The sequence below is a fragment of the Podarcis liolepis genome (assembly GCF_965112155.1).
Source record: "Podarcis liolepis genome assembly, chromosome: 8".
NCBI lineage: Eukaryota > Metazoa > Chordata > Lepidosauria > Squamata > Lacertidae > Podarcis > Podarcis liolepis.
Window position 1 is genome coordinate 47663004 of NC_139560.1, and position 27150 is coordinate 47690153.

Here is a 27150-nt window from a genome sequence, read left to right on the forward strand (position 1 = left end):
TGATTAATACCAGCTGTTTCCCTCGATCTTTCCGTTTAAGCTCGCAGCAGCAGCAGCTTCTTCTTCCCCAACTTTAAGCTCAACTCTGCAGCCGAGAGACATGCAGCCATAGGGAACCTTGGGATTGGGAATGCGAGAGAGAGAGCGAGCAGGAGACAGCGCTTCCACTGCAGAGGTCCAGAGCTACAATTTACTATATAACCACACCCACCGCATTGCAGAAGCCACGAGCTGGGGAGAGGCGAAGTGGGGAAGGAGGGAGGGGAGAGAAGGAACAAGCAGGAACCCACGGGCGGGGCGAGACATAGCACGATGCCAAGGCCAGTTCCCAGGCACGGGCTGGGGGCGGAAGCTTCTTTCCCCGTGCCTGCGGCACTCTGCAAAGGAGTTAACCGCCCAAAGTTGAAGGAGGCCCAGCAGGTAAGCAAGGAAAAGGGATACACGATGTTGTGCTCAGCAAAAAGTCTGCCGAGAAGGAGACCTGCTACATCAGACCACATGGCGTTGAAAGGGAGGGGAATGTTGCCACTTCCCCCACTTTGGGACGCCATCCTGCTACTGATGCGAAAACTGCTTCATAACCACCACCAGCGAAGTTTAGATAAGTTTTGTGGGGGGGGGGTTGTGGGGAGGGTGTTTATTTATTTACCTCACATCACATCCACGTCCCTCCACCTTTCGGCTCCCTAACGTTACTCAATAAAAGAGTACCACAGCCAGGAAGGTCAATATTGCCATACTGGAAGAAATGGAAACGGCCAGTAATGGTGGGCGAAGGGGGCAACCTCGAGAAGATGCCCACGGCTGTGTTTGGGCACCAAGAGAAGGCGTATGACAAGCAGGACATCCCATCTCCTAGGAGTCAAATGAAAGGCTGTACAGAAAGGGGGCAAGGCCACGAAGCCCCGTGGAAAGGCACCATCTGGATGGCCCCTGGGACAGCCCGATGCTGGATACTAGATGGGCCTCTGGCCTGATCCAGCTGCGCGCTTCTTAGGACGGGCACTGCTGAGGAAGGTAAGCAAGGCAGCCCCAGGCAGCCAGCTCTCACGGTGAAACGGAAGGGCAGCGCAGGCAAGAAGGAAGGACAAAAGCTTCTTGGTACCTGGGCTCGGTCTGTGCAGGTTTTTGCTATGCTCGTCGAGCCCGACGCAAGCGCCCTTTTCCGCCAGCTCGCCGCAACCCTTCTCGCTCGTCTTAAGCCCAGACGACAGCGCCCTGCCCCAGCCGCCCCAGACTCCCTTCTTCCAGAATTCCTAAGCCCCAGGCAACTCCGGAGGGGGAGGCACTGCAGAGCCACAGCCACCCCGTCGCAGCAAAGTCAACTCACGCGCAGATTGCAAATGCTGCCCGTTCGCTCCATCATGCTCCACCCGCGCGCGCGCGCACCGAGCTCCCGGCCATTCCGCCGGCGCCCGGCTGCAGCCTAGGCATACCTTTCCCCGGCTTCCAAGGCAGACCGTGCCTTTCCGACTTAAGCCCCAGGCCATTCCCTGTTACTGCTTTATTCTGCTGCCTGCCCCCCCCCCCGCAGCGCCCTTCCTCCTACCCCCATTCATTTCCCTAAGTCAGCAGGGAGACCTTGGCCGGCGCTAGCAAATGCAGCAGACAGCGAGTTCCCCGCCTAACTCAGATCTCCAAGCTCCTCAAACCAGGGGGACCACCAGGGGCCAAGGCCACAAAGCAGCCCCTCGCTCGGGGGCGCGGGGAAGCGGCTTCCTTGCCTGCCAGCTCCTCGCCAGGGAGGAAGCGCCAGGAGAGCAGCTGCCCACCCCGCAGCCCCGGCTTGGCGCCCTTCTGCAGGCCGAGTGCATGCGAAATGTTCAACCACGGACAACTGTTAACTTAAAAATGGCTTCTAGAACATGCATCACGATTCACGGGAGACTTAAATCAATCCGAGCAGAAGGCGAAGGCCTTCGAGAGCCCCCTTTCCCTCCCCTCCTTCCCAGAGCCGCTTTGCAGAAGGAACGCGCGCAAAACACCACGGGAATAACGAGCAACCGCAAAGACTCAGAGGTCTTGTGTACCTTGTCAAAAAGAGCGCTGCGAGGAGAGGAAGAGCCGGGACTCGGGATCCAAGTCGGCTTCCAGCACGTCACAAGGACGTGCAGCAGCTGCAGCAGCAAGAGCCACGCGTCAGCAGCAGCAGCAGCACAGCGAGGCTCTACCCAGGACGAGCCCTCTGCGTTTTTCAGCAAATCAGAATTGTGCAGACGCCTTCCCAGACCCCCGAAAACGGAAAAGCGAAGCAAGATCCTGCCAGCTCTTTAAAAAAAGAAGACGACGAGCAGAGAAAAACTAACCTTCCAGTAAACAACAAAAAAGGACCATATGCTAAAAACAACCCACCAAACGCACTTTTATTCATCAGCAATGCAGATGTCTGGATTTACAAGATCCAGCTAATTTTGGCCACATCTCCTGAACCAAACATACCCAAAAGTCAATGGTGCAATAACACAATTGCAGTTAAAAGGAATAAGATCAGAAGCTGGCTTGACACAAGTGGACAATCTAGTGGCATGTCTACAGTAATAATAAATACTAGCACTTCAGCACTACTAGCATCCTTTTACTTGGAAGTAGGTCACATTGGTTTCAGCGCAACTTACGTTTATGTAAGTATGATAAGGATGTCACATGTAACACTTAGCATTATACTGCACTACAGAGTGTTCAAAGCATTTTACATACCTGATCTTGCTATAATCCTTAGAACTTATTGCCGGTGGAAAAGCTACAGCCAAAATGGATTGTCTGAAACCACATTATGAAACTGGCAGAAGCAAGATTCAAACTGGGGACTTGCTACTTCATAGCTCAGCCTGCTACTGGCCAAATTAGTAGAAACCTGCTAGTTTTAGTGTCCCAATTCACACACAACACTGTCAAAACCATGGCTCAGCATGAATGATAAAGTTTGTGGTTACTTGAGCAAAAATCACAGCAGCAGCTTTAACTTCTTCCCTGGTTCTGCTGCTGTTACATTACCAGGAGCTAAGCCATGGTCTGGCTTAGCTTTAAGTGTGAACCTTGACTCATGGTTTTTGTCTTCCTCAAATCACAACCAGTAAGCCAAGATCAAGACTTGGCTATAGCTCAGCTATAAACCTTACAGTGCCTGGATGCCCTTCATATAGAAGACGGAATATGCAGAGCAGGGATGGGGATCCTGTGGCCCAATGTTGTTGGACTCCAACTCCCATCAACCGTAGCCAACAGAGCCAGTGGTCAGGAATGATGGGAGCTGTGGTCTGTTCTCACTCCTGTGCTAACACTGGAGTTTCTCATTCCCGGTGCAAACCAGGGGGACCACCCTGAAGTAGAAAGTGGCAAACGCTGCTTACAAAAAATGCACCTTACAAAAGGCCTGCAGGTCTTATACTGGTAAAAATGGTCCCAGGAATGTAATGGAATGGGATATATTTGTGCAACAAGTATACTCTATCTGCCCAACTCTGTAGAGGTTGTATTATTTCTGGTAATTAGACCCCCAGTTCCGTATGAATGTATCTCTCTGGGGACTGACTGGTTAGAATGTCAGATATTGAGTTTTGTGCATTGGAAGTACTATGCATGTATGATCTCAGTAATCCTTACAACAACCTAATAAGTTTTGTAACTATTACTTAAGGTTCTGCCAAAGGCCGCCTAGTGAGATTTGAATCATGGGTATCTCAACTCCTAGCATACAATTCTAGTCATCACAGTACCTTGGCTTGCAAAGTACTGTCAATGAGACCTCTGAACCAAGTATATCAGTGGCATTATTTATATCTGTATTTTCCCCTTCCTCTAAGGAACTAGGGCATACATACTGGATTCTCTCTTTTTTAAAAAACGAACTCAAAACATGGGGGAAAGGAAAGGAAAAAGGCTAGACAGTAGTTCAGACTCGGGGCAGGAGGGTGGGGGTGGGCAAGAGACAGAGATGAGTCAGCCTGCTGAAGAAGCCAGGGAGTCTGCCTCTCTTGCTGTGACCAGCTCCCCTCCTGCCTGGTCTCCAAGAAGACGAAGATAAATGAAGAGGGCAAAGCAAAGAGAAACAAGACGGTGGAGTCTTAGGCTGCTGTGGAAGTAACCAGGGGAAGAACCTTAGAGAGCGGGAAGCTGGGGATCTTCAGTCCTCACAACTGCCTCATTTGAGCAAGACCTACTGGAAAGAGTTGCTGCCATCACTGCCAACACTGTGCTGTTTTGGTTTCTCTGAATAAAGGGTTAACTTCACTGACACCGGGTGTTTTATTGCTGAGCTGCCCCTGGTCAGCTCCTGCTCCTGACAGCAGGCAAGAAACAAAAGGCTTATAGAAAAGTGATCCATTTTTGGAATATATTGTGATATAAATTGGTATTATAAAGGTATAAATTTATATTAATTAATGAGGATAGGAGTACATGGTACACCACATGTGTCCCTTTGGATTCCAGCCCATCTGGGCTTACAAAATGGTTAAAAATACAATACTTCCTTATTGTTGAAGGCATGGCACATTCCTGGTTCTTCTATTTCAAGTAGAGAGAACAGCATATTCACTTTACCTATGTATACAATCTCCTTGCCGGGGTAAACAATCTTACCTTTGTTCTCCTCTTCTGAATTTCATTTCTTCCCTTTTCCTTTTTAAGAGATGAAATCACTGGTTTGAACATAATGTTCCAGATGAGCATGAGCTATTGATTTGTACCACAGACTTATAATAATTGGCTGCTTTTTTTCCATATTATTCTTACTGAATCTTAGCTGAGCAGTAGTCTTCAATCAACTGTCCTCAATTACCCTTCTAATAAGATATCAGAATAGGGATGGAGTTGGGGAGTTACTAAAGCTGCAAAACCTACATGGCAATATTTACTCAGAAGTAATCCCCACTGAACTTAGACTTTGAGGAATACATATTAATATTAATTGTTAATATTAATAATTATTAATTGTTTTTCCCAGTTAAAAACTTCTGCCGTTGAACTTGGCAGTCTTCTAGCTAATATTACATGGAGACTGGACTGCCTGTGATGACTCAGTGGTTGTAAGAACACATATATGCACATGTTCAGAAGTACTTGTTTCTTTACTATTGTTCAGCTGTTGCAAGTCTGATACTACAACCGTATAGTGCATTCAGAAGTAACGCCAATTGAGTTCAATAAGGCCTACTTCCAAGTAAGTGTACATAGGATTGTATCCTATGCCCCCACAATAAAAACAGGTGTGGTGACCCCTGAATTTATTTCTATTTAGTAATAGTATTTACTTGCCTCTCTGTTCAACTTAGTTAAATTCCCTCAATATCTTATTTGTAGTTTACTATTAGGGATGTGCACAGTTCTCAAGGTTCTCCTTGTATCTGTGTTTTAAGTAAGTATGCAAGTAAGTAAGTAAGTAAGTAACCTGTTATATTCTCAATACTCTCTCTGCTTCAATCGGTACCACTCTTTCTAAAATGAAGATCTGTGCTCCCCCATTATTATCAGAAGAATAAAAAAATCAGCTATAACTTTTACTCCTTTTGACTAGTGGATGGAATTTACAGACACACTAACCCTTCTAGCATGGAGTCAGCCTTTCAAAATTCATTTAATAATCCTTTATGAGGGAGAAGGGAGATTGTGCTCTTTCTTACTGTAAGATGAGTGGTGTGGAATCTGGCTTGTACAATTTTGAGAATTTTGCAGATTCATCTCAAACCTTGGACACATTCATAGCATACTTTTAAAGTGCTGTCCTACCACTTTAAGCAGTCGTGTAAGAATTCCAGGAGCTGTAGTTTGTTAAGGGTGCTGATGGTTGTTCCCCAAAACATGTAATTATTGGGTGCAACTTAACACAGTAACTATTCTTCTTTTGATCTTTACTGAGAAGGCAGAAGACAATTCAGGAGCTGTTGAGTAATTAATGAGATCTAATGTTTACTCTTTCTTTGCTTCATTTATATGCATGGATTATGTACTCTTCTGAAACTGCAGTAAATTTATGTGCAATAAATTATCCTAAATTAGTGGAAATATAATGCATCTTTCATTGCTTTAGACAGTGTATTACTTAAATAATTATACCAAAAACTATAAAAAGGCAAAAGGGGTCTCTCATTTTCACCCTCTTCTTTTAAGATTGGTAACATTTTTATCTAGCCTCTTCCAGAAAAATGTAGCACCTGGAATGTGACAATGGTGATGCTTAGCTATGAACTGTAGCAAGACTTCACATCCCTGTTTTGTTCCATCGGGTAGGACAGGAGAATTTCAGATCAGGCTTCTACTTCAAGCAGTTATGTTACATTCCAGAGCTTTCAGAGCACAAAAGGAGAAATTTTGCTTAATTGTGCTAAATGAGAAAAAGAAAACTTTATTGATAGGTATGAGATGAAAATTGTATAAAACTCAGGCAAGTATAATTAAATGCAGAATGTAGCCTTAAAGCAGGTGCCCTCCTGATGTTGCTGGACTACACCTCCCACAACCCCTGGCCATTGGCCATGCTGACTGAAACTGATGGGAGTTGGAGTTCCTCAACAGGAGGAAGCCTTCCAGCCTTACCCTGTACTAAAGTAAAGTCTGCTAAAAAAAACAGCCAGTTTTAGGAGTACCTAACTTTGCAGAATTGTTTTACCTTAAAAGGCAAGTTCAGTTGAGCTGCTTTATTTGTTTACCTCCACAGAGAAGCAAATTTCCTACTGCCCATCTACCAAAATCCTAATGGACATTTCTGCATTTTGTTGGGAAATTATTTACTATCAGACAAATATTACAGCAGTTGAAGTAACATGGATTAATTCAGGGACATTTTACCGAATAGGAATACATCACATAATTCCTGCACTGAAGACTCAGATTATTGTTTATGGAGTGAGAAAGTGGATTTTTATGAAGAACATGGCTGCACATGTTTAATAAATACTTCATATGCCTAGAAACCTGAGGCCTCGAAAAATAGTCTAAAGACCCCAAAAGAATAGTTCCTGAATTAAAAGCACGTTTGAAGGGATATCTAAGTTGAACTATCAGATTTATGGAGAAAAAAATAAATAAAAAGCAATTAAAGATATATTAAAAATGTTAAATTAAAACACGCACACCAATTTTGTGCTACATTTATACTGAAGAACAATCATGGTAACCTCTGAAAACAATCAGAATTGTATGTAGCAGTTTTGAATATTACACTTGTGCATAATCAGCGTCCTTCCTTTAAGGTCCTTTTATTATGTCTGGACTGCAGATAGATTTATCTTTGTATGTTTATATTTCCCGATTATCATACTGCTTGGGCAGGCAAGGACATTACGCCATGAAACAGAAAATTGTTAAATGCCAACTTCTTTTTCCATTTTATCAGGGTGCTTTTCTACAAATAAATGAACTGACTTCAGTGGAATTTTAAAACAAGTATACTTATTATCGTTATGGCAGTTTTTACCCTTCCAATTTATTTGTGTAAACTGACAATTTGTTTTAAAGTATTCTGGAAACTGATTGGATTTGGTAACCAATTAAAAGTAAAACGTGATTAAGAGTTTTAAGCATTGTGCTTTGCTGCTGTCAATGCAACTTTGAACTCAACATTACCATAGAATGTAATACCCAGGCTACAGGGCTGATTGTTTGAAAGTGCTGAAACAGTATAAATGAGACCTCAAACAAGTTAACAGGACATGCTGACTGACTGCCTCAGAAAACAAAACGAAGGCCACCATTCTTCCAAAGAATGCTGCTTCCACAGAACATGACAAATGCAAAAAACCATTATGAAAGCTATTGGCAGAGACATAAGAGAAGATAAATGAGAGACAATTATATTGTTGGAAAGGAACCGCGAGTCCAATCTACTAGTTTTATATAGTACTATTATATAATACAATCTATTAGTATTAACTAGAATCTGGTTACTCAGTTAACTTATTGAAGGGGTGTATCTAAAATATAAATACTAGGCTGTGCAAAATGTTAGCTCTACTCAGAGTATACCCACTTAAATTAATGGACATGATGGGCAGGACAATGCAAACCTATCCTAGCTTTACTCAGTGGTGAAACCACCATATCTGCAGCCCCATTGTCCATGCCAGCCAGGGTAGCAGGTAGCAAATTCCTGGGCCCACCTAGAGCTGGTACAGTGTGGACTGACTCAGGATGCAGCAGATCTAGGGCTGGCTCAATGTCCCCACTCTCTGCAAGTAGAGGCTAGTAGGGATGGGTGGAGGGGCAACCCACAAGCTGGAGCAAAGGAAAGTTGGGTTGTAGCCTACTTTAGGTCATTTGATTTCAGTGGCTCTACTGCAAATATAACTTAGTCGGATACAACCCAGTGATTTGGATCCCTAACTTCCATAACTGAAGCTCTGCTCATGGGATAGGCCTTTCTTACCCTTCCCTTCCTGTTGCAATGCACTGCACATGCTCCTTCAAAATTATTTCCCAGGTTTGGAAGATCTTCCAAATGAGCATGAGATGTGGCATGGATGTGTGCTCCCCAGTGGTGTCAAGGAGCAGGAACGGTCTGGGACAATGCACTGCCACTTATTTCAGGAATGATTATGTTATCTCTCAGGGCATTGTTTGCCAGTCCTCTGCAGCCAAATAAATAACTTTACTTTGAAAACTTTTGAGTCCACCAAAACACTTCATCAGGCTAGATGTTAATTCAAAACTGGGGGGAGGGTATGAGAAGAGAGCTGGCCCACTAATGAATTCACAATATCTTTATTGTAATAAGACTCTGGTTTGCTGTCCCTTCCACTTTTCCCCAGAATAAAACAGGGATTTACCTTCTGATTCCTAGTCCACAATACAGGAAGTGGAAGGTATTTACCCACCCTAGTAACTATTGGTGGGTAATCTGCTTTGGTAATCTGATAATCTGCTAAAACTCATAATTTGTACTTTGATCAATAGTAATTTGATAAACTTCAGAAGCTTTGGGAAGCTTCCCAAATGGGGGCAGGCGACCTCTGGCCATCCAGATGTTACTGGACATCAGCTCCAACTCCCCTAACAGGAGGCTGATAGACGAGAATATCTGGAGGTCCAAATGTTCCCCACCCCTCTTCCTGTGTCTTAAAAAAAATAAATCCGTTCATGAGGTTTGTGAGATAGGACATTGAAGCAGGAATGATCTGAGCATATAATGAACAAACACTTTCTGCTAACAGAATTGTCCTGTTTACAGCTAAGCATGTTTAGAATCAAGCCTGTTTCCCCACACTGTTATATCTAAAAATATAACTGGGACCTGATGGTGAATTTTTTTTATTAACTATTATCTAAAAATAATAAAATTATTTTTATTAAATCATTCAATCTCTCTCCTGCCCTTTCTCCCAAACACATCATGACCCAGCAGTCACATGCAAATCTGACATGAAACTGAGAGACATTCTCCACCCCCCATCCTTAAAATGCACGTCTGGAGATACAGCATCCATCCAAATCAGTTCTTAGGCCCACTTTTGAATTTGTTTCTCCACAATATCATACATTAATGAATATAACATAAGAAAATATTTCGGCATTTCTATAGCAGCTAATCAACTGTGTCCCCCGAACAATTCACAATTTTAAATCTACATTATGTGGATTTAATGAAACATGAGAATAGAACTAATGCAATTTTCATGAACATAGAAGTCTGTATTTCAAGCATCCCTTGCTTACAGAAGTTTAGATACTACGTGAGCTCTCTCCCTACAGATGCAGGTGGAATCTACACACATATTTTAAAAGTTCTGAAAATGCTTTTTAAAAAGCTTTTTAAAAAATACATCTAGTGTCCACAGTGCTCATATGAAAAGTCCATGAGTGAATAAAATTTGTATATAAGCAGCTGGCTGTGACTGATAAATTGGCCCTCAATGAGATTTCTATCTGTTTCTTATGTCACATCATGAAACTATAGAACAGGGTTTCCCAAGTTTGGGTCTCCAGTTGTTTTTGGACTACAATTCCCATCATCCCTGACCACTGGTCCTACTAGCTAGGGATGATGGGAGTTGTAGTCAAAAACAGCTGGAGACCCAAGTTTATAAAACCCTGCTATAGAATATAAGTCATTATCTTTTGGGTATTTTTTGGGTATCTGCTATAGAATATAAGTCATTACCTTTTGGGTATTTTTAGGGGAACGAAGGATTTCACAAACATTTTTAAAGTTTGTAAGTCATCTTCATCATATATTAATTAACATTCACACTAATTACTTATCTATGCAGCTTTTCTGTTTGATAGACAGGGAGATATTTTGGGCACCTTAATTTTATTTATTTGTTTATTTTAAAAGTTGACAAGATAGTAATAAAATGACTTTTAAAATTTAAAAAAATGATCTGGGACATTAATTTTCCTAGAGAAGTTTCACATTTCTCTCAGTACTCGTTAAGTACTTAACAGTTTGACTTTTTTTTTTTTACTATCCCAGAGAAAAATACTCCCCTTAATCCTTTTTTCTTAGCAGCTCTTTACTATTTCCCTGTTGCCCTTTCTGAGAAGTGCAACCAACAGGCATGATCGGAAGAGCATGTTCATTACGCACTTCAATTCAAGAGGCCAATTAACTGCTTGTTGCTAAGTACAGACTGAGTACACAAGAAAATGCCAATGTGAGTACCCCCACACGTGTCAATGTAGGAGAGTTATTATTTATGAATTCCCTTTTGTATGTACCAAGATGATTTACAAAACATATAATAAAAGCAGCTAAAATGAGTTTTTAAAACAGTACAAAAATAACTCAAGATGGTTTATAAGCAATACAACTAAGGCAGAAACCTTTGCATCCAGTTGGGGAAAGCTTGTTGAGACAAAAAAGTCTTCAGTTGTTTTCAGAAAGTGCAGATAGTGACCATGTGTTGTACCTCAACAGGAATGCTGTTGCACAGAACAGGGGAAGCCACACCAAAAACCTCTGCCCTGAGTTACTGTGGAGCAGGCTTCTGATACTTTGAGGACTTGAAGGAGAAAGTCACTCTAGCCATCATCCAGGCTGTTTCCTAGCATGTCGCGCTGCACTATACCAGGTAGCAAAACGTGCTCCACAGTGTTAGAATGGGCGCTAAGGGTTGCACTGTTCCACAGCAAGATTAGGGCTTCTGCAGCTCTATGCTCCACAAATAAGGCACGTTCTTAAAAAATTGCAGCCATGTTCTCTGCTATTTGGTTAAGATTTGTCATCATTACTTGCCTGTTCTAGTACACAGGGACATCATGCAGGGTTGGACTAGAAGACCCTTGGGTACCTTCCAACTCTATGATTCTATCTGTTATTTGAAACATCTATTTCAACATATTTCTGTGCCTTTTCCTATCCAAAATATGCTAGGCATTTGCTAACTTCATTCTACCCTGCATACCTTTTCTTCTTCCTAGCACAGATATATCCATGGTGGCATAATTAAAATACTTATGGTGGCTGTTCCACTTGAAACACCCCACAAAGGTAAGTGATGGCTTGGAGAAAATGTCTTGCACCCTTTGCAACTTGCTGCATACATATGCTGTCTGGAGAGAACCACTACAGGGAGTTATTCAAACAGGCCTCATAACAGCTATTTTATTGTAGGCTACTTAGATTGTCAGTCTGCTTGTGTTGGTATGCAACAAGTTCTTTTTAGAATTTTGGAGACAATACCTGAGATCTATCCTGATCCATAGTACACACACCATTCATTCATTCATTCAATCCCTATCCTGACTGTTTTAGGTTCTCAAAGCTATACAAAAATGCATGTAAACTATAAGAACCTCTTCAGAAATGTTTACTCTTGCATATATCTTAAAACTGCAATCCTATGCATACTAATCTAGTTTCATATCCTAATGAACCAAGTAGATATTTAGAGATATGCTTCAGGTTAAGAACTTTGCTTCAGGATAAGAACAGGTACAGTGGTACCTCGGGTTAAGTACTTAATTCGTTCTGGAGGTCCGTTCTTAACCTGAAACTGTTCTTAACCTGAAGCACCACTTTAGCTAATGGGGCCTCCTGTTGCCGCTGTGCCGCCGGAGCATGATTTCTGTTCTGATCCTGAAGCAAAGTTCTTAACCTGAAGCACTATTTCTGGGTTAGCGGAGTCTGTAACCTGAAGCGTATGTAACCTGAAGCGTATGTAACCTGAGGTACCACTGTATAGGATTGTGATGTTAATCACAGAATAAACCTCATTTACTTGTTCTACACATACAATTTCTCTTCGCAAACTTTTCAGGTCTTTCATTTTCAAAAAGGTCAAAAGCTAGTATTGTCTTCATTACACTGAAGCATTTGTTCATCTCTAATGCAGTGGAATAAATGCTTCGTGGCATGGCAGTCATAGTTTCCTACATCAAACAAGTGAAATACTAATGAAATTTTCCAGCTCAGTCTCCAAACTGATCCACAACTTTTGCATGCAATGATCAATTATATACTCAGAATCTCAGCTGAATATTTATTGAAAATGCATGGCCACAATCATCGCTTTTGTGTTCATTGAAAGGATATCCTACAAATCTTACAGTCAGGCTGGTATGTAATATTTTTAAACATCATACAAAAAGGAGGCCCTTTTAATTCTGTAAAATCAATGATGTAGGCTCAGTGTAATGAACTAACCTACTTAGTCAACAGCATTCAGGCACAAAATCCACAAACTAAATTAAAACATCTCTGAGGTATATGAGCATAGAAAAGAAACTACAGTACAAACTGGAATCCTTCTACTTTTCTTTAGCACTGTTATCTTTATGGATAAGGAAGAAAGTTGTTTGCAGCAAGAAAATGAAATCCACAACTGTAGTCTGTACAGGCATGGTTTTTTTTCATTTGCTACCAACTTCAGTGACACCCCCCCCCCCAATTTGTGCTATCAAACAAGAATCCCATAGCTAGACAGAAGTGATTCAATGAAGGAGTAGAGCAAATGGCCACCTCTAACAAAACACAACTAGGAGCTCTCAGACTAAAGAATCATGGAACTCCATATTCTGAAGGAGCGTCTCCACCCCCATTGTTCTGCCTGGACACTGAGGTCCAGCGCTGAGGGCCTTCTGTGGTTCCCTCACTGCGAGAAGCGAAGTCACAGGGAACCAGGCAGAGGGCCTTCTCAGTAGTGGTGCCCACCCTGTGGAATGCCCTCCCATCAGATGCCAAAGAAATAAACAACTACCTGACTTTTAGAAGACACCTGAAAGCAGTCCTGTTTAGGGAAGCTGTTAATATTTAATGAATCATAGTATTTTAATATTCTGCTGGAAGCCGCCCAGAGTAGCTGGGATAGAAATAAATTATTATTATTAATTCTAGCTATGATAGACATAAATCTTGAGGATGCCACATGTCAGGCAATTTTAAAAGCAATTCTACACCTCTCTCTTCCATCCCCTTACCGGACAATACCTAAACTGATAAGTCCTCTCTCTATATATTATTACCAAATTGGCTATATCATTCAGTATGAGCTGTAACAAAATCAACCAAAACATCTGCTCTGATTGACTGGTGTAATCCTGCATTAATTCATTTGAAAAACATATAACTAAATGCGTAAAAACAAATAAAACCAAAAAAGAACAAGCTGGATAGGAAGCCAAAGATTTATGGAATTGTTTATAACCATATTTGGACCTAAGTTTTACAAACCGAAGTATCTGTACACACAACAGATACGGCAGTGGGAATAAAGAGTGAACATTCATGTGCATACTTTTGCCTGCATGTACACTTTTAACTATATTTCCTTTAAGTGGAACCAATGCCACAAACTCATTACATGCTTGTTCTCGCAGGTCTCACTCACCAAAGGAATAAACCTGGTCCTTATTGATAATGAGGCCCTAAATAATTGTGGTCTCTTGAAGAAATTATCTTGGTTAAACAGTTTGATAGGCAAGTGATTACTGACTAAAATCCTTATTCATTTTGCTTCATTTTCAATGAAAATAATAAAGGCCATACAAATAAACAAATAAGTTACATCAAAAGTTGTTCTTCTTCATGCTGTCTCCGCTGCTTATATGCATATTGCTCTATATTTAAGAAATTTCTCAATTTGTTTCCAGGTGCTATACATCATGGTATCCATTTTTCAAGACAATCCATAACACTTCCTTTGAAACTAGAAGCCGAGAGCCAGTCTGGTGTAATGGTTAGAGTGTTGGAATAGGACCTGGGAGACCACAGAGCTTGAATCCCCACTCAACCATGAAGCACACTGAGTGACCTTGGGCCAGTCACTATCTCATAGCCTAGCCTATCTCATAGGGTTGTTGTGAGGATGAAAAGGGGAGGAGGAGGAGGAGAACCGTCTATGCCACCTTGAGATCCTTGGAAGATAAAGGTGGTATATAAATGCAATAAATAAAAAAAATGAAAGCTGTATCCAATGTTACTCCTATTCAAAGTAAACCACTGAAAATAATGAACACGACTAACATGGGTCTATTCATTTATCTACTCCAAGTATAAGCTATATCTCTGTTCCATCACTCATATTCAGTTGAAGTTTCACTTTTATCAATTGTTGTGCTAAGTCACTGAAACAAAATGTTTCAGTAGCATGCTCTGCAATTCCCAAGACACCTACAAATTCTCAGGATTGGTGTGTTTTTTATTCAGCTCTGTCAAGCAGATGAAACTGTAAAGCTGTGCAAAGAGTAACAAAACCAGCAAGAAGCTAATGACTTTCTAAGCAATCATCATTTTATCTCAGTCAAAGCCCAAAAGGCTTCTTAGGCACACACTCTATCTACACTGGTTCCACTTTCAGAAACACTAAGCTCATTCTCTAAAGTCAAAATTGTGTGGATAATCAATCAGATTCGAGGAACTTCAATATGCTCTAACCCAGTCAAATTAAACAAAACAGGCTGGAAATAAAACAGAATTATTCCAAAATTCTAATTGGGGAACATGGTCATCTGATTGCCAGCTCCTAAGGTATAGGATCTAAGAGATCACTATTATTTGTTATTTGTGTGAGCACTCTGCTATTCCGTTCCTGTTCTGGGCTCTGTGCAACTTGAATTCCTATGAATAGGTTGTCATTAGAGGATATGACTAGGTAACGTTAAATACAAAATGTGAAATATACTAAATTACTTTTTTAGTCTATAAACTCTGAGTTCTACCCAAAGTTGTCTTCCCTACTTCTGCCTGATAGTCATTATTGGCATTTTTATCTAAGGTTCTCATCACTTTCAAATCCAAGAATTCATTAGTTCCTCCTTCCTCACCCCAATATATCTGTTCAACACAATGAGTGGTATGCAACTAAGTTTTATTCAGAGTAGATTTATTTAAATTAATGGACCTAACTTGGCCATATTAATTCATTTCAATGTGTCTACTCAGAGTAAACCTTGAAAAAATCAAACTATAAAAGAAGTAAACAGGCAGGAACTTGGGATACCCAGTTGCCTCAAAATCAGCAATAATGAACACCATGAGGTTTCTTGAAACTGGGCATCCTATGATGTTAATTTTCTTTACTAGTAATGTGTTCCACATCAACAGATACTTAACCTAACCAAATAAGATTTGAGAGAAATAGGAATGCCTGCTTGGTCTCTTTAGAACATCATTCCCTTTCTTGAATCCCAGCTGAAAATGTATCATTGTAGTGAATGTGATATTTTCATAATGCTATATATTTAATTGATTTGTCCATGTAAAAAAACCATGAGATAAAAATAAAAGCCAATGAAGACTGAGAGCAATGCTTCCTCATTTGGTTATGAATGTGACCACAACCAATTCATTCACATATTGTCATCACTCTGTGGGTGAACACTTCCATCCTCTTTCAGTGCCGTGTCCAACCCATTTCCCAAGGGTGTTTCTTCTTCTTCTTCTGAGCCACTCTCAAAAGTGTTATCAAAAACTTTCTCTCCTTTAGGCTTAGTCCATCTAGAAATCTTCTCATCTCAGCAAAATATTGGATACTACTTTTCTCAGTCCCAGATACATAGGAGCCAACTCTACAGGATGAGGTCCATTCAGCCTGCCCCCCACTAAAATATTTGAGGGGGCCAGGTACCTCCAAAGTTGATTGCCGTCGCCATTCAGATGGTGTGCATGTGCCATGGTTGTGTGATTGATTTTGTGGGGCAGGGCTTACCTGCTCCCCCTGCAAATATTTTATTCAAATTAGCATCCCTATCTAGATGCTAGCGTCTGATTTTTTAAGGTAATTCATTTTTATTTGGAATCTATTCTTAAATGGGAAAAGATAAAGACAAGATTAAGTCCAGCAGTATCTTCATGGTAATAAATTATATAGCAATGAATTTGAGGAAAGTTTGAGAGCAAATACAATTAGTAAGATGGAAGCATCTAATTAGAGAGGAGAAATTTATTCATATCAAGAATTAAATGAAAGGAGAGGTAATCACAGATTTTGATTATAGCAGTTTATTTTTCAATTAAGGAAACAGGTTTCAGAATAAATTGAGAAAGAACAATTTAAGGGGTAATGTTTCAAGAAACTGATTAAGCAAGAAAAGGGGATATTGACATCTAAGATATACAATATATTAACAGGTATTAACAACTGGTGAAACAACTATTGTGATAAGTGGGGAGTAGATTTAAGGAAATATGTAGCAGGTGAGATATGGGAAACAGTGAAAGCATAATCCTAACCACATCTTTTCAGAAGTAAGTCCAAATGAATTTGATGGTGCTTATCACTAGGTAATAATCTCCCCACCCACCTCATCCTGTCCTCAGGCAGGTCCCCCTCCCACCTTCTTACTTATATCCAGTCTCAGCGTTGTAGAACTCAGCAGAGAGAAGGATGGAGACAAAACTAGAACTAGTTGGCTCTGTCTCCTTTCACTATTGGCCCTTCTGTCCCACCACTCCCAATGGGCACCAATGGGACTACTGGTGCCAATGCATCCTGCAGTCTATATAAACCAAATGGGATAGAAAAGTTCTAAGATCTCAGCACAAAAGAAGGGCTTGAATGTATTTCATTTACTAATAGCAGTTACACACACACACACACACACACACACACACACACCAGCCCTGCTTAGCCTCACAAATAATATGAATTGCATTAGATAGGAAATATCTAAATGTTAACCTATTCCCCCCACCCCCTGGTATTGGCATATACAATTTTAAAGTGGCACCAACAGTCTGAAATCTAAATTTGTAGATACAAGTTTATTCTAAAGTTCTTCTTTGTCTATGGCATTCAAGGGCTCCATAAGGTCAATAAATGCCACATAAAATTTGGAGTTCCTGACATACTCATAATTTTCTACGAGTACAAAGTTGTGATCAATAGTGAAACAGACAGTCTGAAAACTGTCATTTCGGAAATATGTCATATTCCATGCCCCATTCTTCTGTAAAATATTTGTTGCTTTGCATAAAATTTGACACATTATTCATCAAACTAATGGGCCTGTAGTTTGAAGGTAACCCTCTTAACAGGATTTTTAGAAACTTTACTGATATTCTAGAGATATGTAGCCAGTTTGGCTTACTAGTTGGCTGTAAACAATTCTCTACCGGTTTCAGTTATTTTTAAATTCTCAATAGATAGTCCATCAACCCTCAATCTCTACTTAAATTTCCCACCACCAAAAAAACTTCATTGCAAATGAACTTCATTGCAAATGAAATGGAAGTGTAGAGACTGTCTGTATATATTGAATATATTAGAAATGTCATTCCAATGCCAGTCTTGAAACATTGGTATGTGATGAATTATTATCCTAGTTTCCACTCTGTTTCCAGAAGGTGGCACTAATCTCCAGTTTTCAGCACATTATCTAAATAAAGCCATCTATGTCTCCGATAAGAGATCTTTTATTCCAATTTGTCTCTGGGTTTTCTTTGAAACCCAATTGATGTTCCCTGTGAAACTGATATGACCCTAGGAGAGTTCAACAAACAGCCACAATCTAGATGAAAACTTTTTTTTTTTAAATGATATTTTCATTCCATTGGTTTACCAGATGTTACAATCACCAGTTCTGGGGGGTTAGGTGAACAGGAAGATAAAACCATTCTAAGACTCTTAACTGTAACATAAAATAAATAGCCACTAACCTATTAGAGTTCTCTGAGAGTGTGAACAAGCATATAGATAGAGGTGATCCAGTTGGCATAATCTACAATATCGTAGTGCTGTTATATAAATATAATAGTGCAACTCAGGGACATCCAGGAAAGCTGAATGTTGGAAGATTCAGGACAGATAAAACAAAGTCTTTCACCCAGCACATAGTTAAATGATGGCATTAACTCTGACAAGATGCAGGGATGGCTAGCAATCTGGATAGCTTTAAAACAGGAGTAGACTACTGGTAGTTCATTGGACATTTGGCTATCAGTGGCTACTAGCCAAAATCGCTATGCTCAGTCTCCACTGTCAGAGGCAATATGCCTCTGTAGAAAATCACAAGATTTTATCACATTTGGAGGGGGAGACTTGTTTTTTATAGTCTGATAAACTCCCACTCTCCCCCCCATGTTGTTGGGGTGGGGGGGAAAGAAAAGAAATTACTTGTAGGGTGTCCATATTTTACTTTATATCTGATAAAATTAGAAAACCAAAGTAATAGCTTAGCCATCAAAAGATCAGCAGAACCACTGCTTACTGTGCCTTGAAGATTAGTGCTGGTAAAGTGAACTGAGATACTTTCATGATAGGGTACAGTCACACAATCCTCATCATTTGGCAACTCCAGCAGTATATGTATGTCCAACTGTTTTGTAGCTTCCACTGCAATTACTATAAAACTCATAACCATTCAAAGACATACCATCATGAAATATTACTAACATAGTAATGTTACTCCCCATATGGCAAGGAACAAGAAATAACTGGTTCTCAATGAGAAAGAAGTCCTTTTGCAACCAGGGACCACTTCCTCCTCCTACTCTTGATCTTTGCAATATCAACCCAAACCGACTACATGCATCTGATGTCCACTACCTAAAGATATGGGGTTGCATCCAAAGTTAGCCCCTATCAGAATATAACTATTGAAATTAATGGAGATTGCTAACATACCGGTAAGTTGTGCTTTTTTCCCTTAGGCAGGCTACTCCAAGTATGCCTTAACTGGATACAGCCCATTATATTTATGGAATAGTTGTTTCCATAACACAATTGCCTCAATTGATTGGCTCTTGTGGTGCTTCAGTAATATAGGTTTGTTGAACCCATGAGAGCCGATCTGATCTAACACTAGTACTCTGCTTTCTTCAATCACATCTGTGAACACTACGAAAATTGGATGGATCTCTGTGCAAATCCCATGACCTAAGTCTAAGGGTTACTGTTATGTTACCAGCCTTTGTTTATCAAGACTTGGGAAGGTTACAGACCAATACACTAAGCACACAACCGTTTCCTATTTCTTTTGTGCTTCTGGGGAATAAATGAATGCAAATATTACAAAGAGCTTGCCAGCCATGCATCTTTCTTAACTCCTGTTTGAACATTCAGCCACCACCTAGCCCTCCGCAACCAAAAAGAAAAAAACGCCCTAACTACCTTACAAAAGCCTGTGCTATTTTAGTCAATACCTCTTGCTCTGTGCTTTATTCTAAGACACAAATAAATCATGAAAGGTTTGCTTCGTCATTATACTTCAGCTATAATGTATTCCTTGCAATAATAAATATGTCAGAGCTTTAAATTATTCATCAGAGCATAGTTTGCCAAAATCTCTTGAGAACAGCCGCTATAGTTAATGCTCTTTAGATGCAATAGGACGTATGAATTTGTCCACAAATTGTAACAGAGATGCAAAGTGTTTCTGCAAAACGTATGTTTTAGACCGAAACCATGAAAAGTTGCTGCTCTGTGTAAATGACCCATGACACTTTCAAAATGAGTATAGGAAAATTTTTCATTAATGTTTAATTTGGCAAGGTGGATGTTCATCTATTAATGCTAATTTTACATAAACAGCCACCATTTCAAGTGTGTTGAAATGCCTTTCTACAGCATTGTGACCCAAGTTCACCTTTTGTCTCATGCAACCCCTCCACCCAAACACAAGCCTTTAAGTGCCCCCCGCCAAGGAACCAGATTGTTCCACCTGTACGACCTGCCAAGATGTTCAGGAATTCAAGTCACTTGGAATTACCTAGCATGCTCTGGGTTGGTTTGCTCCAAGCCCAGCTAGTACCTCTCCCCCTTTACCTTGGTTCCTTGGCCCATCTGCCAGATTTTCATAGGTACCAGGAGGCATCTATGGCTGACTAGCCACCCAGTAATTGTTACCTAGTCATTCTCAGAACCTCATTCTACAGCCCTGACCTAAACCTGACCTCAGGTTCACAGTGAAACTCAGGAGAGCCACTCCTCCTCCTCTTTGTATGTCCCAACTCTTACCATATATGTGCATTTGAGCATCCTTGATGCATTCAGGCCTCTTTTGCAATCTAGTGCCACTTCCTGCTCCTTGTACAACAACAGGAATGTTCCTTTGCTCTGTGTCTATCATAGCAACAAGTGGAAACTCTTGATCCAAGGCAGGGTAGGATTTGTGTAGCATGTGGATAAATTGTACTCTTTGTAATGATTACATTTTGGTTATTCGAAGCCATTTGAAATACTATATTCCTTTTGAAACCAAATTTCGACCAGTGGTTCTTTCTAATGGTAATTAAGGGTACAGTGCAACATCCTCGTGGCATTCCTATGCTCTTGAAATATAATGCCCCCCTGGGGGTGTCTTGAATGCATGTTAAGGTGTAATACATTATCAGAAGCACATGAAAGCTCTGTAACACAGACCTATTGATTTTAATAGGATTCTTCTTGAATAAATGGATTGTATATTGCAACAGAGTTAATTAATCTTGGCAAAGGAGGTTTTTGTTGCAGAGGAAGGAGAATTGCTATTTATTGTCAATTTCTACCTTTAAAAAGTTATGGTAACTAATTCTTAACAATGTATGTTAAATGTGCGATACATTATAACAACATTGTGTCAAAGTAAAAAACAACAACACCCCACACTGTTGGCTGAATAATACAAAGGTGATCTGAGGACCAGTGACAGAGTCCAATGCATGGGTAGGCAAACTAAGCCTTGGGGGCCGGATCTGGCCCAATCGCCTTCTAAATCCAGCCCTAGGATGGTCCAGGAATCAGTGTGTTTTTACATGAGTAGAATGTGTGCCTTTATTTAAAATGCATCTCTGCGTTATTTGTGGGCCATAGGAATTCATTCATTCCCCCCCCCCAAAAAAATATACTCTGGCCTCCCACAAGGTCTGAGGGTGGACTGGCCCCCTGCTGGAAAAGTTTGCTGACCCCTGGGTCCAACACAAGGCAGAATTGCTTTGCGATCATACAAGGAACGGGAAATTTTAGGAACCAGTCCCAGGAAAACTTTACTTCTCTTCCCCCACTCTCCCTGGCCACCTTCTAAGTGTAATTGAAAGGTAGTACAAGTTTAAGGCACTCAGCCACGAAGGTTGAGAGGTCAAGTCTCTAGGTAAACAAGGACCTTCACCCCTCTTCCATTTACAGAAAAGTTTCTGATCTATCACAATGACTAAGCCTAACTAAACAGGTCTCATTCAGGTCACAGTATTCTACCACACTCCACCTGATACCTTTTCAAAACCATATCCTTCAGTTATTTATATAATGGGAATATTACTCTAAAAGGCTTCCAAGCCAGTGATGTAATGATTGCATTCTGAAAGAACAAAAATTAAATAAAATCCTGAGTGGTTGTTTCAATGGAAAGAAAATGCAGTGATTTTCTTTTTTCTAACACATGTGCCATTAAAGCAGAGATACAAGATTCCTTAGCAAAAGAACTTGTTATTGTTTTTGTCCAAGTTGCAAACCTATCCTGCCCTACTTTGGCCATAAAAACATTCTATTCTTTAATTCTTGTCTGTGATGTATGCACACACTGACATTGTTGTTGTTTAGTTGTGTCCGACTCTTCGTGACCCCATGGACCAGAGCACGCCAGGCACTCCTGTCTTCCACTGCCTCCCGCAGTTTGGTCAGATTCATGTTTGTAGCTTCGAGAACACTGTCCAACCATCTCGTCTTCCGTCGTCCCCTTCTTCTTGTGCCCTCAATCTTTCCCAACATCAGGGTCTTTTCCAGGGAGTCTTCTCTTCTCATGAGGTGGCCAAAGTATTGGAGCCTCAGCTTCAGGATCTGTCCTTCCAGTGAGCACACTGACATTAGGTTTATATTATCACAAAGTCTGTTTGAACTCATTGTGCTATTCAAAATAAGTTCAAACAGACACTGTGATAATATAAACCTAATGCCAGTGCGTGCATACATTACATCTATACATCTTTGCATAGATACAGCATTCATAGGTAACAAGCAGTGACGTGAGCAGCAATGCACAGTTGCTTTACTAGAGTAATGGCTTAAACAACATGTGCTGTGTCACTTCTATATTAGCAATTGAGAAAACCATGTTCTAGGTCACTGAGTAAAGGAGGAAGAACATTTATTTCTATATTCAAGCCAGTTAGACAAGTAATGGGGTATCTCCTCCTCTTAAGCTCCCTCCCTACAAATCTCTACAAGCATGATATAGGAGTTTTCTGTATATCTCTAAATATTGCTGGAAGCTTTGTTGCAGCCTTAAGTTAATGATTTTCTTACTATCTAGTGAAATTCATCCAAATATACTTTTCATAGCTAAGTTGGTATGATAAATGAACATCAGTGTGCCGATTTAATTATTTGAAAGGGCAAGAGAGTTCTATTAGTTCATGGGTGGTTAACCTGTGGCTCTCCAGATGTTACTGAACTACAATTCCCATCATCCTGGAAAACTGGCCATCCTGTCTGAGGCTGATGCATGAACCACATCTGGAGAGCTGGAGGTTACTCACCTATCCACTGGATGAATAGGCGGTCCATTCTTTATCATATTTCAATTTTCACTGTAGCAGAGAATATCAAAACACTACAAAATAATTTTTCTGAAGAAATAATAATGTTAATTCAACAGCTACTTTCATGTGCATCATATTCTTTTTCTTGAAACTTCTAATTCAACTAGTTCAATCCTACTACTTCAACACTAGGTGGAGCCAATTTCACAAAACTGAATATAAAAGAAGTCTGTAAGGTAACTTCTTATAAACTATACTTATGATATCTGGTCATTAAAAAAAACCAACCTGGATTTTTTAATTATTAAAAACCAAACAAACAATTTCACCTGCCATTAAAGCTTTAAATACTGCTATAACTGCAAGGACAAAGTAAAATGAAATGTTCCATTTGGAAAATTCATATATTTTTTCATAGTACCTTCTACAAAGAAGGGCATATTTTAACATACAGTATGCGTTTTTGAAGTGCCTTAGATTAATGTAAAATTAAAGACAGTTGTATAAGTAAACTAAAGAAAGCAAATATTTACATATCTCCTTTCTTTGTCAATAACTATTTGAATCTTACACAATTTAAGCCAGGGCAACAATTTAACTCACTGATCCACTCCCTAGCGGCTTAGAAAGGGATATACTGTATCAATAGTTCTGCTAGTACTATTTCACCAAGTGAGATACAGTGGTACCTCGGGTTAAGTACTTAATTCATTCCGGAGGTCCGTTTTTAACCTGAAACTGTTCTTAACCTGAAGCACCACTTTAGCTAATGGGGCCTCTTGCTGCTGCTACACCGCCGGAGCACGATTTCTGTTCTCATCCTGAAGCAAAGTTCTTAACCCGAGGTACTATTTCTGGGTTAGTGGAGTCTGTAACCTGAAGCGTATGTAACCCGAGGTACCACTGTATTACATCAGCGTCTTAGGCAGGTATGCCAACACAACTACCACGGGATAGAATAAAGATCAGGAAAGTGTATTACTAACTGCTATCTAAAGAAGCATCAGAGTGGGTAGGTACTGTAGTGATTCAATATTAAAAAGTATTTCAAAACAGCTAGCTCAAGTGAAGACAACCTGCAGTCCTAAGCATATTTGGAAAGCCAGAACTACTGTCCAAGTTAATAGGACCTATTGCCTTGTAAATCATTCAGAACTGCTGCTATAAGATCTCTCTGGATATGCCACCAAAATTTATAATTCCTCCTGTGAGAATGAGAAAATGAAAAATGGTATAATCCATTAATATCAAACAGCAATATATTTCAATACTGCTTGATAGAATGCGCTACAAAGAAAAAGAAAAACCTCATCTCACTCCCCAGTCTGAAAATAACTTGTCAAACCATGCAAAGCGCAAGACATAAAACAGTAGCAGATAGCATTTGTTCATTACTCAGAAGTTTCTGCTGGGCTGATGTACTTTATCAACCTCTTCACCAGCTTAGAGGACAATAAACTTGCTGAAAGTCTAACACATGGTTTCTATAAGCAATGCAAGCTATACTTCTGCTGACAATTTTACTACTACTACAGATTACTTCAACCTTTGAACTCAGCAGGCCACTGACCTCACTGACACTTTCTGCAAAAGGCCTGTAGGATCAGTGCAATAAAGATTAAGATAAGCATGGATGCAATTAACTGTGGCCTACTTCTAACTAAGGAGGCTACCCTTAGGACTCTGGCCTAGACCCACTCAAACAGCAGGTGGGGGAGGGGCTCACACTGAGTGCTCCTTCGCACATACCAGAAAGTGTTTCACACAGAAAACTAGCAAAACAGAGAAGAGGGGGAAGAGGCATCTATAGTAAGGTTACCAGACGTCCCCATTTCCCAGGGACAGTCCCCGGGTTTACAAATCAGTCCCCATACAAAATTCATTGAAGTTGAAAAGGGTCCCCGGATTCATGGAAAAAAATCTGGTAACCTTAATCTATAGCCCAAGATGCAATGTAGCACAAGTGGATGTCTGCTCACACAACAGGGTTTCTTATTTCTCTCCTCCCCCCTTCAGCTGGCTTCATGGACCCAAAATCTACAGTGAAGGGTTGGTGGACAATCCAGAACAGATTCTGAAGGTGTGCTGGGGGCTGGAGGGGGGAGAAGATTAAGCAGAAGTCCCATTGAGAAAGCAAATTTCCACCAAGCAATAAAACAGACATCATGGGATGTCACCCATTATGTTTTCTTGCAGTTACCATATTTTTCACCCTATAGGGCGCACCGGCCCATAGGGCACACCTAGTTTTCAGGAGGGGAAATCAAGGAAAAAAATATGATTCCCCCCCCCCCCCGTGCAGCTCTGGGAGCAGCGGACAGGCTGCACACAGCCTGTGTGCTACTCCAAGACCTTCTCCCTGCTTTTGCGGGAGGTGGGGGAATTCCGCCACCTCCCGCAAAAGCCCACAGGAGGGAGAAGGGACTGAAACGGCCAGTCAGTCCCTTCTCCCTCCTTGGGGAAAAGCCCCCAAGAGCGGCGTGCTCTTTAAAGGGTGTGCGGATCCTGCGGGCTTTTCTACGGGGGGGGGGGGAATTCTACGAGATGGGGGTAAGTGCTGCTTACTTCCAGGTTTACCACTTTGGTGAAAAGTTATACAATGACTTGACAAATTTCATTTATATTTAGTGACCAATTAAGAGAAGGTAAAACTAGTTGCCATGTTCTGTGTTTGTCATATTGTCAGCTCTTTTCCTAGGAGGCTGTTCATGTTGTTTTTTTAGCTCATGCGAGAACTCACTAGCCAAAATAGAAACTAAAATGTCCCTCTTACATGTTTATGAACATTTTGTCTGTGAAAGCATTGCAACTTTCTGGGTGGAATTTTCTCCCCTCTCCTGCTGACCCCTAGGGAGACAATTCTGAGGAGTATGGGGAGCACACAGAGGGGAGAAACTCCATTGTACAAGCAGAGGTCTGCCGGGGGAGCATTAGATGAATCCCACCCAAAATACAGGTTTCCCAAAGCAATAATTTACAGCATGGATTTAATACTCCAGTTCTTGCTGGATTACAACTCCCACCATTGCCCAACTAGTTGCTATGATACCTGGGGTGGGAGGGAGTTGGAGCCAACAACATCTGAGGGTCAAAGGTTCTGCACTCCTAATTTATAGGAAGAAGAAAAGGCATCAACATTTCCATACGTCCTTAGAATGTGTGCAAAAAGTTTTTTTGATTACCCCATTTTCTGGAACATAGGGCAAGGGGGGAAATAGTAATTTATCAATTAAACCTACTGTAATAAATTTGGGGGACGTGGGTGGTACTGTGGGTTAAACCATAGAGCCTAGGACTCGCCAATCAGAAGGTCAGCGGTTCGAATCCCCACGACGGGGTGAGCTCCTGTTGCTTGGTCCCTGCTCCTGCCAACCTAGCAGTTCGGAAGTGCGTCAAAGTGCAAGTAGATAAATAGGTACCACTCCAGTGGGAAGGTAAACGGCGTTTCCGTGCACTGCTCTGGTTCTCCAGAAGCGGCATAGTCATGCTGGCCACATGACCTGGAAGCTGTACGCCAGCTCCCTCGGCCAATCAAGTGAGATGAGAGCCGCAACCCCAGAGTCGGTCACAACTGGACCTAGTGGTCAGGGGTGGGGTCCCTACCTTACCTTCAAAAGATTTGAAACAAACTCCCCTTCCTGCACAACAGTGTACAGAGATGGCAGTAATATACGGGCTGCAACTACAAGTGGTTATGCATATTTCAAAGCACTACAAAATGTAGGTTTTAGTTTTACAGCGGTTTCTTCAAATCAGCCTATAACCCTAAAGACTGCAAATCTGAATCTGACATTTGTTCAATATCAAAGAAACTAGGCTGCTTAGCTGAAAGACACTGGATGAACTGGAGTAGAGTGGATGGGGCTTGAGAAAAGTGAAATGTATATTCTCCTGCCCTCCCCCAACTTAGATGCATATGGACACACACACAGAGCCTCAGAGTGAGTACTCAGCCTACAGTGAGTAGTCAAACAGTCAAGTAGTGCTCTTCATAGATTTAATGGGCAATTTCATTTCTCTGCTCATTTCACCAACAGTGTCTAAGGAGAAATGCTGCTTTATCCAAAATACTTCAGAACTGATGGTTCAGTTTTCTCATGGGATTACTCCAATACAGTAGCAGCAACAGGAGGATCCCTGCAATCTAGAAAACTACCTCCTACAGCAAGCATTCAAAAGACCCAAAGAGAGAGGTACACCTGAAGGACTGGAATAGAGAATGAGTCAGTAGGCAGGTGATAAAACAAGGTGACATGGGGGTGGGTGGGGGAGAGGTGTAAGCATACTTCAAGCTTCCAGTGCATTTCAGAGTGATTGCCATA

The 27150-nt window shown here is 41.0% G+C and overlaps 1 protein-coding gene across 50 annotated transcripts in view; it reads right to left on the reverse strand.

Moving 5' to 3' along the window:
* Window positions 1-27150, reverse strand: part of EPB41L3 (erythrocyte membrane protein band 4.1 like 3) — a 141832-nt gene that overhangs the window by 95725 nt on the left and 18957 nt on the right. For 29 of the 50 annotated variants that reach the window (XM_083518526.1, XM_083518543.1, XM_083518547.1 and 26 more), the window contains exon 1: window positions 2031-2191. The exons of 18 other annotated variants lie outside the window; for them this stretch is intronic. The gene's annotated coding sequence lies outside the window, so the exon portion shown is untranslated. Of the gene's footprint in view, window positions 1-10; window positions 191-1330; window positions 1376-1436; window positions 1521-2030; window positions 2192-27150 lie in introns of those variants that run through there. 3 more of the 50 variants (XM_083518533.1, XM_083518544.1, XM_083518522.1) reach the window with 3 other exon arrangements.